The sequence below is a fragment of the Paroedura picta genome, chromosome 14 (genome assembly GCF_049243985.1).
Source record: "Paroedura picta isolate Pp20150507F chromosome 14, Ppicta_v3.0, whole genome shotgun sequence".
Taxonomy (NCBI): domain Eukaryota; kingdom Metazoa; phylum Chordata; class Lepidosauria; order Squamata; family Gekkonidae; genus Paroedura; species Paroedura picta.
In genome coordinates this window covers 40445177-40459420 of record NC_135382.1, presented here as the reverse complement: position 1 = coordinate 40459420, position 14244 = coordinate 40445177, and the positions used below count along the sequence as shown (strand labels likewise).

The 14244-nt window shown below is 48.2% G+C and overlaps 1 protein-coding gene across 4 annotated transcripts in view; it reads left to right on the top strand.

Moving 5' to 3' along the window:
* Nucleotides 1–14244, top strand: part of ANKRD11 (ankyrin repeat domain containing 11) — a 132864-nt gene that overhangs the window by 31628 nt on the left and 86992 nt on the right. Inside the window, exon 3 of one of the 4 annotated variants that reach the window (XM_077310212.1) lies at nt 3002–3104. The exons of the other annotated variants lie outside the window; for them this stretch is intronic. The gene's annotated coding sequence lies outside the window, so the exon portion shown is untranslated. The remainder of the gene's footprint in view (nt 1–3001; nt 3105–14244) is intronic. 4 annotated transcript variants of the gene reach the window in all.

The following is a 14244-nucleotide window of genomic DNA, read 5'->3' as shown; positions in this document are numbered from 1 at the left end:
GTACAATACCTTCATTTCAAACTGAAGGTGTGAAAGAGACTGTGCCATAAATGAAATAGATCCTGTGCTGACTTGCCTCGCTGTCGTTGACATCTGCCTGGTGCAACTTGACTGAAGCTTCAACCTCCATATTTTACTTTTTAAAGCCTATTCATTATCTCTTAATCTCTTTGAAACACTTCAAGGCATAGCCAGTTGGTTTAGTTGGTGAATGTGAGTCTAGTGCATTTGATCTACTTTGAGCACCTAAGATATTTTTTTGTGTAACTTTTCCTCTTATTTATTTATTTTTGGATTTTTACCCTGCCCTTTTCCAGGGGTCTCAGGACAGCTTACAACAAAGTTAAAATACATTGCAATTAAATTTTAAAATTCAGTTTTTAACTTTATACTAATCTAATTGTAAAGAGCCCTGGCTGCCATCTCTTTATCCAAAGCATTGAGAGGGATCACTGAGGGGGGGGATATGGGATTCTTCTGCGGGTGGACTGTCAAGGCGGGAGGCCAGCATCTCCTGGATGCTATTTATGGCCTCACCCATCGGCCTGGCAGAACCACTTTGTCTTGCAGGCCCTGTGCAACTCATTAAGTTTTTGCAGAGCCCTGATGTCATTAGGCAGAGTGTTGGGCAAGGCCTGGAAGGGCCCTGGCCTTAGTTGAGGCCCATTTACTGATTTGGGGCCAGGGACCCCGAGCATGTTCCGGTTGCAAGTTATGTCACAAGAATTTTGTTGCTTATGTTGGCACTACCTGCAACATGAACTTGCCCTTTGATTCATTTTCAAGGGGATCTCACTCAACTTCAGACGTTCTCTTGTCCTGTGGGAAAATCATGACATTAAGGAGCTGAATGGGTGTTTTAATGGAAGCAGGAATTGAAGGCTTAGGCTCCTTGATCCCAGATCCTTGACATAGTTCTGCTAGCTCTTTGGACCAAGCTCAGCATCTCTGATTAGTTGGGATTCTTGCACACACAAATCCAGCGGCAGTCCCCGTGGAACAACTGTTCTTTGTGTCAGGGCCTTAATAGAAGCTTCAGTTCTTTTTAGACTTGGTATTTTTACATACTTGCATCCTTGAGCGTTTGCTGGCAGGGGCTCATGGGAAATGAAGTCCATGAACATCTGGAGGACCACAGGTTGACTACCCCTGGTCTATATGATACTCAGGGAGGATGATGGTCTGCACTGCCACCTGTTTGGCAGGAGTAAGTCCTCATGCTGAAATGCCGCTGCCTTTTAAGCCGCCATCAATCCAGGCCCCGGATGCAGCGCCACACGTCCTGGCTGATGGCAGCAGCATCCAAAGCAAGGGAAACCACCACCTCTTTCAAAGCACTTTTAGGGGAAAGAGGACCAGGGTGTGGAAGAAGGAGAAAAAGAAGCAACTGCAGAGAGTTTTTTTTTAAATCCTGCTCATTGGGGCAAAATGAACGTATAACAATGTGAAGCATTAAGTGTAGTTTTAGTTTCCAATGGAATCTGGTGCCTCACTGTGAAATGTGGAAAATGCATAACACATTCTTAGGCACGTTTTTTAAAAAAAAGTTCCATTGACTCCAGTGGACGCTTATTTCCAGGAAAATAAGCATAGGATTTCAGTATGTTGTTTTTCTTCCCGTGGGTTGTCTCTTAAAATTTGCTAAGGCCCGGTAGGATACTAGTAGCCTGGTGAAGATGAGAAAATGCCTGCTGAGCTCCTCTGCTGACTTGAGCCTCCATGGAGAGGGAGGCATCAACTACCACTCACAGATTCCTGCCTGTCTGTGCAGTGGTAAGCTGTGCGCTGTCCAGGCAGGGCAGGCACGTTTCCTCCACTGGTCCCTCCTCCCCAGCCGCAGGACCTCCATCTTTGAAGGATTCAGCTTCGGGTGACTCTGTGTTGACAAGACGGCCAGCTAAAGGCTCATAGCCTCAACATGGAATGCTGCTGTGAGATTTGACATCACAAGCAGTGCAGCTGCCTCCCAAGACACTTGCCTGCAGTGTAGCTCAGAGACCCCGGAGCTCAGATGTCCTACCTCTTGGTGGCCTTTTTGAGGTTTGTTTTGCTCATTCTTCCCTATAGGTGTTCCCTCCCCTGGGGCTGGAGAATGTGTTGTCCCTTCCTGGCACGGACTACCTGTCGATTCTTTTTCTCTGGAGAAAAGGAACGCAGAGTTTGGTTGCTCTGAGCAGAGTTGTCTTTTACAACTGTGGTCCGGTACTTACCATGCATTAAGTTCTCTGTCTCGGGGAGGGCAAAACCAAACACTGAAGGGTATTGGTGGGTTTCAGAATGTGGGCTATAGGTAAGAGTTGCTTGGAAGGTGTGGGCTCCGGCATGACTTTTCTACCTCAGAAGCTTCCTTGATATAAAGCACCCTGCGTGTGCCCTGCTGTCCCTTACAGAAGCAGCGTTGTTCCCGCAGCAGCATCCTGAGAATCCTAGTGCAGATCTTAGGGCGGCCAGTGTAGGTTAGGGTGCTTCTAGGCCTCAGTGCCTCTTGAAATCCGTGAAGCTGGCTTATGCCTGTGGGTCCTTCATTGTCCTGCATAGCGGCATTCCCAGCCCCCATGACTGGAGCACTATCTTGATGTTCAGCCTCTTAAAGGAAACTAGTAGTATGTGCATTCCCGTCTTAAGCTTCTGGTTCGCGCTTCCACTTTTAATGTTCTGCGATGAACATCACTGTCCGTGCGACGGAGCCACAGAAAAGGCCAAGTTGTTTCTGTGCCGTCTTTTTGGCTGCCCTGCTCAAAGTAGACCGTGGGGTTTTAGGCAAAGCCTTCTAGTTTTGGAGGAGGGTGCGCACGTGTGCTCCGGGCTTGCTGTTGCCAAGGCAGTTTTTGGCATGCCCTGTGCATACTTCACAGGAATGTCAAGTCTTCTCTGACTGAATGAGCGTGTTCGCATTTGGTTCGCCTTTCCTTGCACCTGTCTGATCTGCTCTGCCACCTCGATGTTAACACAGCCGTCATTCAGAGAGCACAGCGTTGTTTGTGTTTGGCTTTCCTTGCAGGGTGGGAGAAGACCAAGGCCTGGCAGTTGGGGAAGCGAGAATAGACCTCAGCGCTCTCAAGAGAAGAAGTAGCGCATGGCGTGTAGGGCGGCTGAGGGCTCAGGTAGGCCAAGAACAACTCCTCTAGTCAGTTGCCCCTTAGCCTACGTTCCTCTTGTGGACTTTCCATTTTGTTAGTCATGCTACGTGTTAGTGGATTTGTAAATGTCCCGAGGACAGGATTTATGCTTTACGTGGAGTCAGACTGTCCAAGTTAGCTCCTTCTTGTGCGTTCATTTTGGTGAGGATAAATTACAAAGTCAGCTCTGGCCCATGTTTGCATCGGTCTCATGTGCTTCACCTGGAAAGTGGGAAATAGGTACAAAGCCCCCTTTTTGTTGGAGGAAGCAGAGCTTCTTTTAGTGGCTTCTGTGTTAGTGCTTCTCTTGCCGTGTCTGTAGCAGCACACTCATTGGTGAGTGTGCACTCTGGCACCTTGGGAGAAGGGGGGGATGGCTGTGCACAATCTGGTGGGCCACAGTGCAGTGGGCAGGGCCTGAGGGAGGGAGCATCGGCCTGCACACAGACAGGACCAGCGGACGGGCTGCGAGGCAGCTCAGGTGGCAGCGAAAGGACCTGAAGGTGCTCCCTGGTGCTCTTACACAGGAGGAAACCTGGGCAGGCAAGAGGAAAGCTTTCATTTGCTGTCTGAAACACCCCTTGCTTTCTCCTTCCACTTTGTATACAAGCAAGCAGATGTTGATTGATGTGGAGGGTGAGTCATGGCTACTTTGCAGCGAGGAAGTCATTTTATTTCTGGGACTGTATTTGGGTTGTGTCACAAATGCCTGTATATTACCTTTAAAAAAGGATTCAGATGCTGTTGTTGTCACCGTTATCCCAGAAATGGGCCTTTTGGATGAAAGCAATAATTTTGTTTTGTTGCCTTCCTGCTGTGAGTCTTGGGAGGTGCAAAGCCATAGCTAGTGGAGTCTGTGGTTCCCCATGCAGGGCCAGAACCTGCCCATTAGTATGTAGTGAAGGCTCCTCCAGCGTGATGCAGTGAGAGAGCGAGGGCTCTTTGAGGGAAACAGTAGAATGATGAGCAGCAATAATCTTGGAAAGGTTTTGTTCCCTTCTGTGCCCTTCTTGTTCCTCCTGATGTATGTATGACCTTCCGTGCAACAATCAGCAAGGGTGGCCTCCTGCTCTTGATTTGCTTTGGTTGCAGAAGAGGTTGGCCTGTCCACTGTTGTAGGGCACATCTGGAGGACATTAAGCTGAATGCTCCTGTAATGGCTGGGGAGGGCGTGACATGTGTTCTCCATGAGGCTGTTTCCACCAGCATCGTCTGGCAGCTGAGATCCCTTTGAGATTTCAAGGTAAGGACACAGGTTAAGGTGGAAAAGATATGCGTGGTAGAAGCTCATAAATTACTCTGATCCATAGAGTAAATTATAGGATTCTATATACCTCCTTAAATACCAAGATTTAATTAAAATGGATCTGAAGAGAGGCAGAGCCCACTTTCGGTGCCATAATTCAAGTTAATGTTGCTACGTGTCAAAGGTTGGAGGCGTTAGAAAATAAATCCACAGCTGCCATATTTAAGAGATATTTATCTTACCAGTAGTTTTGCCTATTTTACAGAAAAAAAGGTTTTGTTTTAATAAAGGGTAAAGCAATTTTCTATGCTCTACAGCTGAAAGCTTTTTATTTAGTTAACAGATTTCTGTTTATAATTTTTTTTAAATTGATTTCGATCTCACCCATCTTCCAAGGCGAGTAGTTCTACTTTGCAAGGTTGTTGTGAATTTTAGGTTGAGTGTGACTGGCCCAAGGTCGCTTAGTAAGCATTGTGGCAGAATTGAGTATGTGCTCGTTTTATATTTCACTGTGCTTGGGACCATAAAGGCCTAAGGGGAGAGGCGGTCTTGCAGAGGCCCTGATCTGGGTGGTCCAGGCTAGCCCGATCGCGTCCGATTTGGAAGCTGAGCAGCAATGGCCGTGCACCGTTCTCGGATGGGAGACACCAAGGATTGCTCCGTAGAGGCAGGCGATGGCGAGCCCCCCCCCTCCCGCTCTCGCCTTGAAAACCCTGTGGAGTCAGCATAAGGCGGCCGGGGCTTAACAGCAATTTACACGTATACAATCGCAGTGTGTGTTGTAGTAAGCAGTTGAGAGGGCTCATCAGGGGTGGGGGACAAGGCTAGTGTGGATTGGGTTTGGGGGGGGGGCGGCTGTGGCGGCAGACAGGCACTTTTTAAGCTCCGAGATTGACTGTCCTCACAGTTAAACAAACCTCCTCGGAGCAGGAATTTGCCTCTGACCGTTGGGAGAAGAAGAGCTGGCTTTTATACCCCACAATTCACTGCCCAAAGGAATCACAAAGCGGCTTGCAATCACGATCCCTTCTTCTCCCCACAGCAGACACCCTGTGAGGTTCGTGAGAGAGAGAGAGAGAGAGAGAGAAAGCTCTGACAGGTCTGTCCTGTGAGAACAGCTTAAGCCCAGGGTCACCCAGCTGGCTGCAGGTGAAGGAGCAGGGACCCACACCTGGCTCTTCAGGCCATCGCCCTCAACCTCTGCACCAAGCTGGAGCCCAGGGTGGTCTGATGATTCTGATGTTCCCCTCACAGGCAGCAACCTCAGGGTGCATATTAACACTGCTGCCCTTTCCAGAGGACGGGAAGGCGAGGAAGGAGAGGGCTGGGCAACAGATGAAGTCTCCGACTCGCTTCCCAGTCCAGAGCAATGTGCATTGGGGGGGGGGGGGAGTTTGCTTTGAAGACTGGAACTTGGCATTGGATCCAGAGAAACAATCTCAGCCCCCCCCCCCCGCCTTGGTCCATGGAGGGGTTTAGCAGCTGCTCCTGGTCCCACCCGTGCCAGCAGCTGAGGCAGTGGCTGTACCCAGAAGGGACACTTTGGAGGTGGTGGTGGTGGGGGGAGAGTTAGAGGCATTTCCTTGTCTTTGCCCCACTTTTCTACCCTCCCTTTTGTGTTGTGTGTGTAGGATCTGACACCCCCCCATCCTTTGTGCTGAAACACTTGGGCTTGGCACGGACTTTAAGGGTGGAGGGATGAAGCTCATCCGGTCACCTGGTTTCCTGCCCTCAGCATGGAGCTCTTCCAGAGAAGAGAGGCAAGCCTCCTGCTCAGAGGAGGATTAGGCCTTGTCGGCTGATAAAAATAGAGCCGTTTATGATCTCAGTGCCAGTCCTGCTCCCCCAGACTGGGTTTCCTGAGCCGCTTGGAAGCACAGCCTCACCCAGCACATGGAGCCTCTTACATTGGGGGGGGGGTGTCTTGGGGTGGGCGGTGTGCACAAAAGGGTGTTGGTATTGCCACTGCGGGAGTGCGTCTCATTCTCCCTCTTGAAGTGGGGAGCCCCTGAATGATGGGTTCAGGGCGGGAGGGAGGAGCAAGCATTCTTCTCCCCTCCCTGCTTCCTCTGGTTGGGGGGGCCTCATCCAGTGGGTCCGGAAGGCACTGCCCCTAAACGGGCTGTGCTTACCCGAAGAAAAGCCAGAGCACAAACAGGAGCAAGGGGACTGCGCCGAGAGGGTACGTAAGAAAAAGGCAGGACGTCATCACCAAGGGAAGCGAGGTGCAGGAGAAGAATTTGCGTTCCTGCCTCCCTGACTAAGCGGGGGGGGGGGGACCCATCGCTCAGATGTCCCCCTTCACCTCAGAGGAGAAGGACCTTTCTCAGTTAGTAATTAGTGGCCATTCTGTCCCAGCAAACGGCACAGTTTCTTGAGAATCACTTATCATTTACTTTCATATTAGTGTATCGAATGGGGAAGCAGCTGAGATGTCTTTGCAGAATGGCAGCTAAGAACAAAAGTCATTGGTTGGACCCTCTGATAACAGTGATGCGAATAAGCCACAGTTGTTTCCTCGCACACCAATTTAGGGCATGTTCACACACCAGGCAATGCTCAGTTGCATCGTGCAAACTGGCTAGTCGCAGATGATGCAGAACTCCTAAATCATTGGATGCTTCGTTATGCAGGAGCTTCGGTTCTCTGTCGTGGTACAGGCTTCTGCCTCTCCAAGAAGCAGCCTGGAGTGTGAAGTTCTGCGCTGAATTCTTGTTCTGCGTCTGTGACATTCACATTTAGCTCTGGGAGACGCCTGTGCATTTTACGCAGACACATATAGTCACTCTGCCGTGTGTTACTGGGGGGAGGCATAGAGTTTGGTAGTTTTGCAGCGCTGGCATTTTGCATTCATGTGTTGGCTAGGGATTGGGTTTTTGTTTGCGTGGCTTCTTAAACTGTGGACGAGGAGTATAATTTTATGGTCTGCCAGTTGACATCTTGACTTACCTGTGCAGGGCTGAGAGACTTCTGAAGGATTTGTAAGTGACCTTGAAGTTGGGCAAGCAGAGAAGCATCCTTCCCTCGTGATGCAGGAAGAGCTGCTTGTGGATCTTACCTGTGGGTAGATCTCTGGCAGTCTGGAAGCCAGCCCGTGCTCTCTGTGATGCAGAGGCCTGTGGCACCTCTCCGCAGGCCACTGGTAGAAACGGAGAGACCTTCTTCCTTCTTCGGCGCTACGTGGGGGGCGGCTAGGTCCTCATCCCAGGCCACGGACTTGGTACTGCTACAGTCTGCCCCGTTTATTTCCTAGACTTGATTGCGGGGCTGGGTCTCCCCCTTTTCTAGCCTCCTTGTGCTCCGCCAATAAGTAACTGTCAGAATTCTGAGGCTTCTTTTAGAACAATGCAGATTCAGTCCTGGAAACAGGAAGCTGTGATGAAAATGTGCTTCTAGCGGCGAAGGAGCCCCAGAAGCCTTGGCAGGGAGCACTCCCGCCGGGGAAAGAGAGCGGCATTAAGGGGTTTTCTGAATGGCGCCCTTGTGCCCCCCCTTTTCTAGCGGCACAGTTGGTTCAAGAGGCAGATGGAGATCTCCCCCCTCCCCCAGTACAAAGTGCCTGGTTCCAGCTCAAGCTGCGGGAGGGGAGGGGAGAGGCCAGGCCAGGCCGATGCATCTGTCCAGCCAGTCGTAGGAGTGGCAGAACTAAAGCAAAGGTTACCAGCCCTCTGAAACGAGGCGGGCTTGTGGCCTCGCAGGGCAAGCCAGCACCACGGAGGGGACCAGAGAGCCCCGTTTTGTCACTGGAGAGAGAATGCCGGCCGTCAAGCTCCAGCAGAAGAGTCTCCCGGAGGCAGATGGCCGCCCTTGCCCGGAGTCACCGTCTTTCCCAGTGGCTGGCCCCTCATCCCGGCCCTTTTGAGTGCTCACTGCAGCCTTTGTGCTTCTCCTTCAGCACCTTCTGCTTGTCCTTTTGATCTCGGCTTCTCTGGTTGTATTTTCTGCTGTTCCTCCCACCCCCCTCTGTTTATTTCCACTTTTGCTAGGGTCGGAGGCAGGACAGCTAGCTCTCAGGCTGAACAATGCTCTCAGGCCGAAAAGACTTTGGAGCTGAATTGCATTATTTACTGATAGTTTTCCAGAAACAGCATTTCCCCCCTTTATGTGGGCAATAATATTGCATTTTTCTTTAAAGCGTTTCTCCAGAATAGATGAGCAATTAAAAACAATGTTAGAAAATAATGGAAAATAAAATGGAAGGCTATATTTGTTTGGAAGCAACTTTGTTCCTTCATCAGCCGTCTTACCCAGGGGAGCTTCCCTTGGTGTCTGATGTTAGCATAATTTCTCAGGTGTTGGTATGGAGGCAAAATGGCGGCTTTCCCACGAGCATTCTATTTTTACTAAAAATCCTAACTCTTGGCTGGCTGACTTCTCGCCTGGATCCTCTTAATACCAGTGTGAATAATTATTGGGGCAGCTGATGGTAGGGTAGAGGATGAAGTCTAACTGTGGACCCCGTGGTCAGAATAGGGAGAGAATATTATTTATTTGAAATGGTTGAATGCCGCTATTCCACCCAGCTTCAGGTCTACAAGACTTGCAGCAGTCAGTCAATCACATTTTGATGAACTTAAAAAACACACAACCATACAGCCATTGCTTAGCCCTGTAGGTCTGCTGTGATTCAGACCATCAAGACCTCTGGGGGGGGGTAAGCTTTTAAGAGTCAAAGCTGCCTTCTTCAAATATATGAAGTGATAAAGTTGTTTTTTTAAACTACCCAAATAGGAAGGAGGGTCAGTAGGGAAGTGCTGAGCAAAACAGAAGTCTTTGTCTGCTGTCAGAACCCAACTATAGAAGGGAACAGATGGACTCTTTAGGAGGGAAGGAATGCTGTATTTTTGGGGCCACAGTTGAGATGGAAGGCTCTTCATCGGCTTAGGCTCCAGGGGTCGCCGTGTGGGTGGAAGACCAAATTAAAGGTCCTTTAAGACCAACAAAGCTTCATTCAAGGGATGAGCTTTTGTGTGCAGGCACACGAAAGCTCATCTCTTGAATGAAGTCTCATTGCTCTTCACTGGCTTGCCAGCCATCTAACATGAGATGGCAGGGGCACCTGGAGCAGGGCCCTGGCAGATGACTGTAGGGTCAGGTCAAGTTACGGGTGTAGGCAGGGCTTTAAAGGTCAGTACTGACACCATGAATTGGGCCTGGAAGCGAATTGGGAGGAAAGGGATCCAGTGTAGGAGGACAGAGACTGGCGTGGTAGTGATCCCACCAGTATTCTGGCTGTAGCCTTCCGTTGTAGCTTCTGGGCACTCTTCACGGCTAGCCCCCCCCCTATAGAACACGTGGCCGTGGCTTCATGACAGGATCCTGCACCACATATGGGGGGACTTCCACCCAGCCGGATTCTTTGGATGACCTTCATGCAGACATTTAAACAGCCCAGGGATGAGATGGAGCCCAAGGGCTGAGCAGCAGTGCTAGTGTGGCTGGAACTTCCCTGCAAGACTCTGGCCGTGTGAAAACCCGTGGCTTCTGTCCCTAGGTTTGTAAATGAACCTGTGCAAGATGCAGCCGGAGCAGCGCCCGCCCCGTGTGTGCTTTGGCCCGTTCCGGCCTCGGTGTGCCCCAGCAGGCCTGGGCTGCAGATCTGGCTGCCAGGGTTTGCGTCTCAATGTGACACTGCAGCTTCTTGGCCGACTGAAAATTCCTGAAAAGCTGTCAACACTTTTGCTGACTGAAAGTTTGTTTGGGGTTTGTGATTGCTTCCCTGTGCGTTGTCCTTTTGAAGTCCTGGAAACGAAGGTTAAAAACGAGTAAAAGTGTTTAGTGGAATGGAGCATTAGCTGCTTCGGTCTTGGGCTCCTCCGAGTCCAGCCTGGCCCTTCGTGCCGTGCTCTGCCTTGGTCCTCCTCACGGCCTTCTTGTCGGTGGGAGGCTTAATGCAGGCTTTGTGGCAAGCAAAGTTCTTCTGTTTCCCTTTGGTGACATTTACTTGTTGGTGCTTGTGTGGCATTTTTTTCAAGTCCGTGCTGAAGACTGAGTGGGCGAATTGCAGCAGGAGCTGCCATGGCAACTTTTGAAAGGGCTTCTACCGGAGCTGCCAGCCACTAGCTTTTTAGTGCTCTAGTGACTTTTAATGGATAATAGTTTCCAGACTGTTTAATTTCTTCAAACTTTCTTCCCTTTAAATGCCTCTTAAAGCCTTCTCTGGAATGTCTTTGTCATTGGTTCAGCATTCCGAATTTATCCCCTCCCCTGACGCTCATGGCCCAGGTATTGCTATAGAAATGCTCTGGCTAGAAATACTGCCATGCTTCTGATCACAGTTTCAGGCAAGTGGAAGCAATAATTTCTGGGGACTATGGCCCCAATTTGTTAGGAAGGCTATTTCATACATAGGTTCATAGGGAGTGCAATTTCGCTGCTGAAATTCCAGCACAGATCCTTTAGTCCTCTTCCAGAGTTGCAGCTTTGGATCCCGAATTAGCTGAACAGGGTGAGAATGAGAGGGAAGGCAAATACATTCCACAGTCTGACCTTGTTCAGGCAGATTTCTTTTTGCGCTGTTATGAATATTTCTGTCTCATGTCTTAGAACATGGGAGCAGCTGCGTTTCTCTGTGACAGCAAAAAGGCGAAGGGTGCTGCATCAAGCAGGGGAAAGGCCTGGCTTGCCTGATGGGCCCCCCTCTACCATTGCAGATAAAGGCTTTGCTGCAGTTGCAGGGGTGATACAGCCGAGACAGAAATCCACGCCCTGAGCCCTGAGCCCGAGGGCCACTTTGTCTCTAGCAATGCAGTTGCCTGCCCTAACTGCTGTGCTGCTAATGGCCCATTCAACCTGCACAGCCCTGAATGTCAGATGTTACCCATCTTCAGCCAACAGCAGTGGCCTTCCTATTCCCACCATTTGCTTGATCCTTCACAGTTCCTCCCTCCGTCTGAATCATGTACTCGCCCCTCTTTTTTATTCTGCAACTGAAGCAGGCTGCAGTCTGAGGGAGCCATGCCACCTCCGTCCTGTCTCTGAAATTCCGCAACACTGCTGGCATTCTTGCAATTAAACTTGCATTTCCACTGTAAGAAGAGAACCGTTTTCTTTCTGATAGAGCTGCAAGAGGGAATTGGAATAATGCTACCCTTTTATATTTCTGGACTATTTCTTATTAAATGGTCTTCTTTGGAATAATTCAGAAAGTCATATGAAGGCATGAGATTCTTTTCTTTAAATGGCTCGCTTTCAGAAGACAGTAAAAGCCTAAGAAGCAGAGAGCACAGATGGGCCCAGCCATCAGGGCTGCAGGACCTCCTCTCCCAAGGCAAGCAAAACACGGGGCTTTTCATACTTGCTAATTACAGCCGTAGATTGCCTCCTCAGGAACCATAAGGGTTCCGCCCCCCCCCCCAATGAAGTAACTAGAAAACTGTTTTTACATTTTGCCTTCTGTGTCTAGATCTAGAAGGTCTACACTTAAAAAAAAAAAAGGAATCTGGGCCAAAAATGGGCATTGCGGCAACATGCCCATTCTCCAGGTCAAACAGCCAAGCAGGAAATATGACAATGGTATGCTTGTCCAGTTTGGAAATCACTACAGCGTGTTAACTGGCTAGATTGGTCTTTCCCAGGGACAGATGCAGTTGGTGTCACCCAAACTGAGAAAGCCCAAACTGCAAAGTCTGGACTTTAGAAGGGAGTACAGAACCGGGGATGGACCCAGACCAAACCACAAAGCAAAATTCATGACAAATATTGCACTGGTTGTGGTTGAGGAACTGAAATCCGTGATGGGCCTGCAATCTCAGACTTTCATGAACTTTTAAGGCAGTTTGCAGGGCTTGTGCTGGTTCCTGGCCAGAGCAGAAAGCCGCAAAAAAAAACTGAGCAGCTTCTTGTGCAGTCCCTTTAAAGTCTTGTTAAAGTTTAAAGTTCTCCGGTGGCTGAGGCAGCCAGAGAGGAGTGCTCTGATCCCTGCAGTCCCTTTAAATGAGGCTTCCTGGGACACAAACTAGTTTGTCAGAGAGCAAACCGATTCAGGTCATGGTTGGGCTTGTCTTTGAGCAGAACCATTTCTATGCAGCACTGTCTGATGCTGGTGGAGTGTACAAACGCGATAAATAAATAAGAGATATTGGCACTTAGAAGGGTTAGAGATGTAGCCCCAAATATTTTCCAAAATGCAAAATTTTCTGGTGCTTTATATTTCAACAGAAAGCTTTGCATTTGTAAAGAGTCATTGGTTCATAAAACTAACAGTAACGAACTGCTACAGTATTAGGGCAGGTTCTAAGTTGTGATCAATGCCAGAAATAGTGTGTGGCAGTGTACAGGTATGCTTTATTGACTTATAAATTGGGTGGACTGTGGCACAAATGCATGTAATAATCCAAATTAAAAAAAAAAAAAGATTATTAATTTGCCTGATGACAAGGCAACCTGAACCCAAAGTGAAAATTCTTATCTGTGGTTGACGGGCTATTGTAGCCGCTGATCTGATATGGAGCCAACAAGCAGGGCAAATGATGCCAGGGAGAGAAGCAGTCAAGGGGGAGGGAGCTAAATTCTGCCAAAACAGATCTGTTTTGGGGTGTATGCTAAAATTAGCATGTCACTAATGTTCAGTACCTTTAGCTTTCCCCCTGTTAATTTAAATAATGCAAGTACATACTCTGTATTCTTCCAATAAAATAATTTCCAAATAATTTGAATTTGCTTAAATGTAGCATATAAACAACTCTTTATCCCCCCCCCCCCAAGTATTACAATTCAAGCATCTTGCTATGGGGTATAAAGTTAATATGAGATGCAGTTAGTTTGTTACCTCAATAGTAGCCAAAACAAACATGTTAAATCAAATTAAGCTTTATTTAGAATAACAGAAAAATTATCACTAGTGTTATCCCAAGTCATGTTTTTTCTTTCTTGACCCTGAGTACAGGATAGTTAACTTCCTCTGATTGTTAACTTACCATACGTTGTTGAGAGGTATTTTTGTAAGGTACTCAGCAATTACTTCACATTTGTATTTCCTGAAGGGAAAGCTTCTGTTAGTCTCTGTAAAGTGGTAATTTTGTACTTTGACACATCTTTTATGGGTTGAAAAATAAAGTACATTTTAAGTTTGATGTTTGGAGTTGTCTGATGTGAATATCTCCATCTGGGTAAGATGCAGGGGGGAATGGAATTGCAGTGAATGAAGTGAATGAAGAAAATTCTCTGCCAATATTTCTATCTTGCTAGTTTTGCAGTGCCTAATTTTTTTTCCTGGGTTGATTTAAAAATGCATGCAAGCAACTTGAAGATTCTTTTTGCATGTACCTTGTTGCTTCAAATTCAAGACTCTGTGTGGGAGGCAGCCAGGTGGCCTTTGGCTGCAAAAGGAGATCAGTCGGCCATCTTGGATGGATGGCAGATTACAATGGATGAGCGAGAGGGCTGTGAGTGTCCTGCATAGTGCAGGGGGTTGGACTAGATGACCCAGGAGGTCCCTTCCAACTCTATGATTCTGAGCTTTTATTGCTAGGGGTGAGAATGGAACCAGAATGGCTAGAGGTGCAGCCCAAATGGTGTTCCCTTTCTTAGAAGGCAGCTTTGACAGGCAAAGCCATCTGAAAAAAAAACTAATTCTTTCCACTACCCTGGCACTGGCTGAGTAATACAATAGGATTACAGGCTAATCCTTCCAGAAATCAGAATAAATTTCATAAAGACTCTGAGAAGTGAAGTACTCATGCAAAAACAGCACGGAATACAATTTTATAAAATACCATGCTGGAAAATTGCAAGAACAGTATCAGGCACTTTCAGAAGTTGGAACCTTTTGCTATTGTATGCGGTAAAGGAATAGACTGTAAATTGGTCACTTAATGTCAGAACAAGAGCACTGGGATATTTTAGTTAATCCACTCCAGCATCAATTGGTCCGGAGTC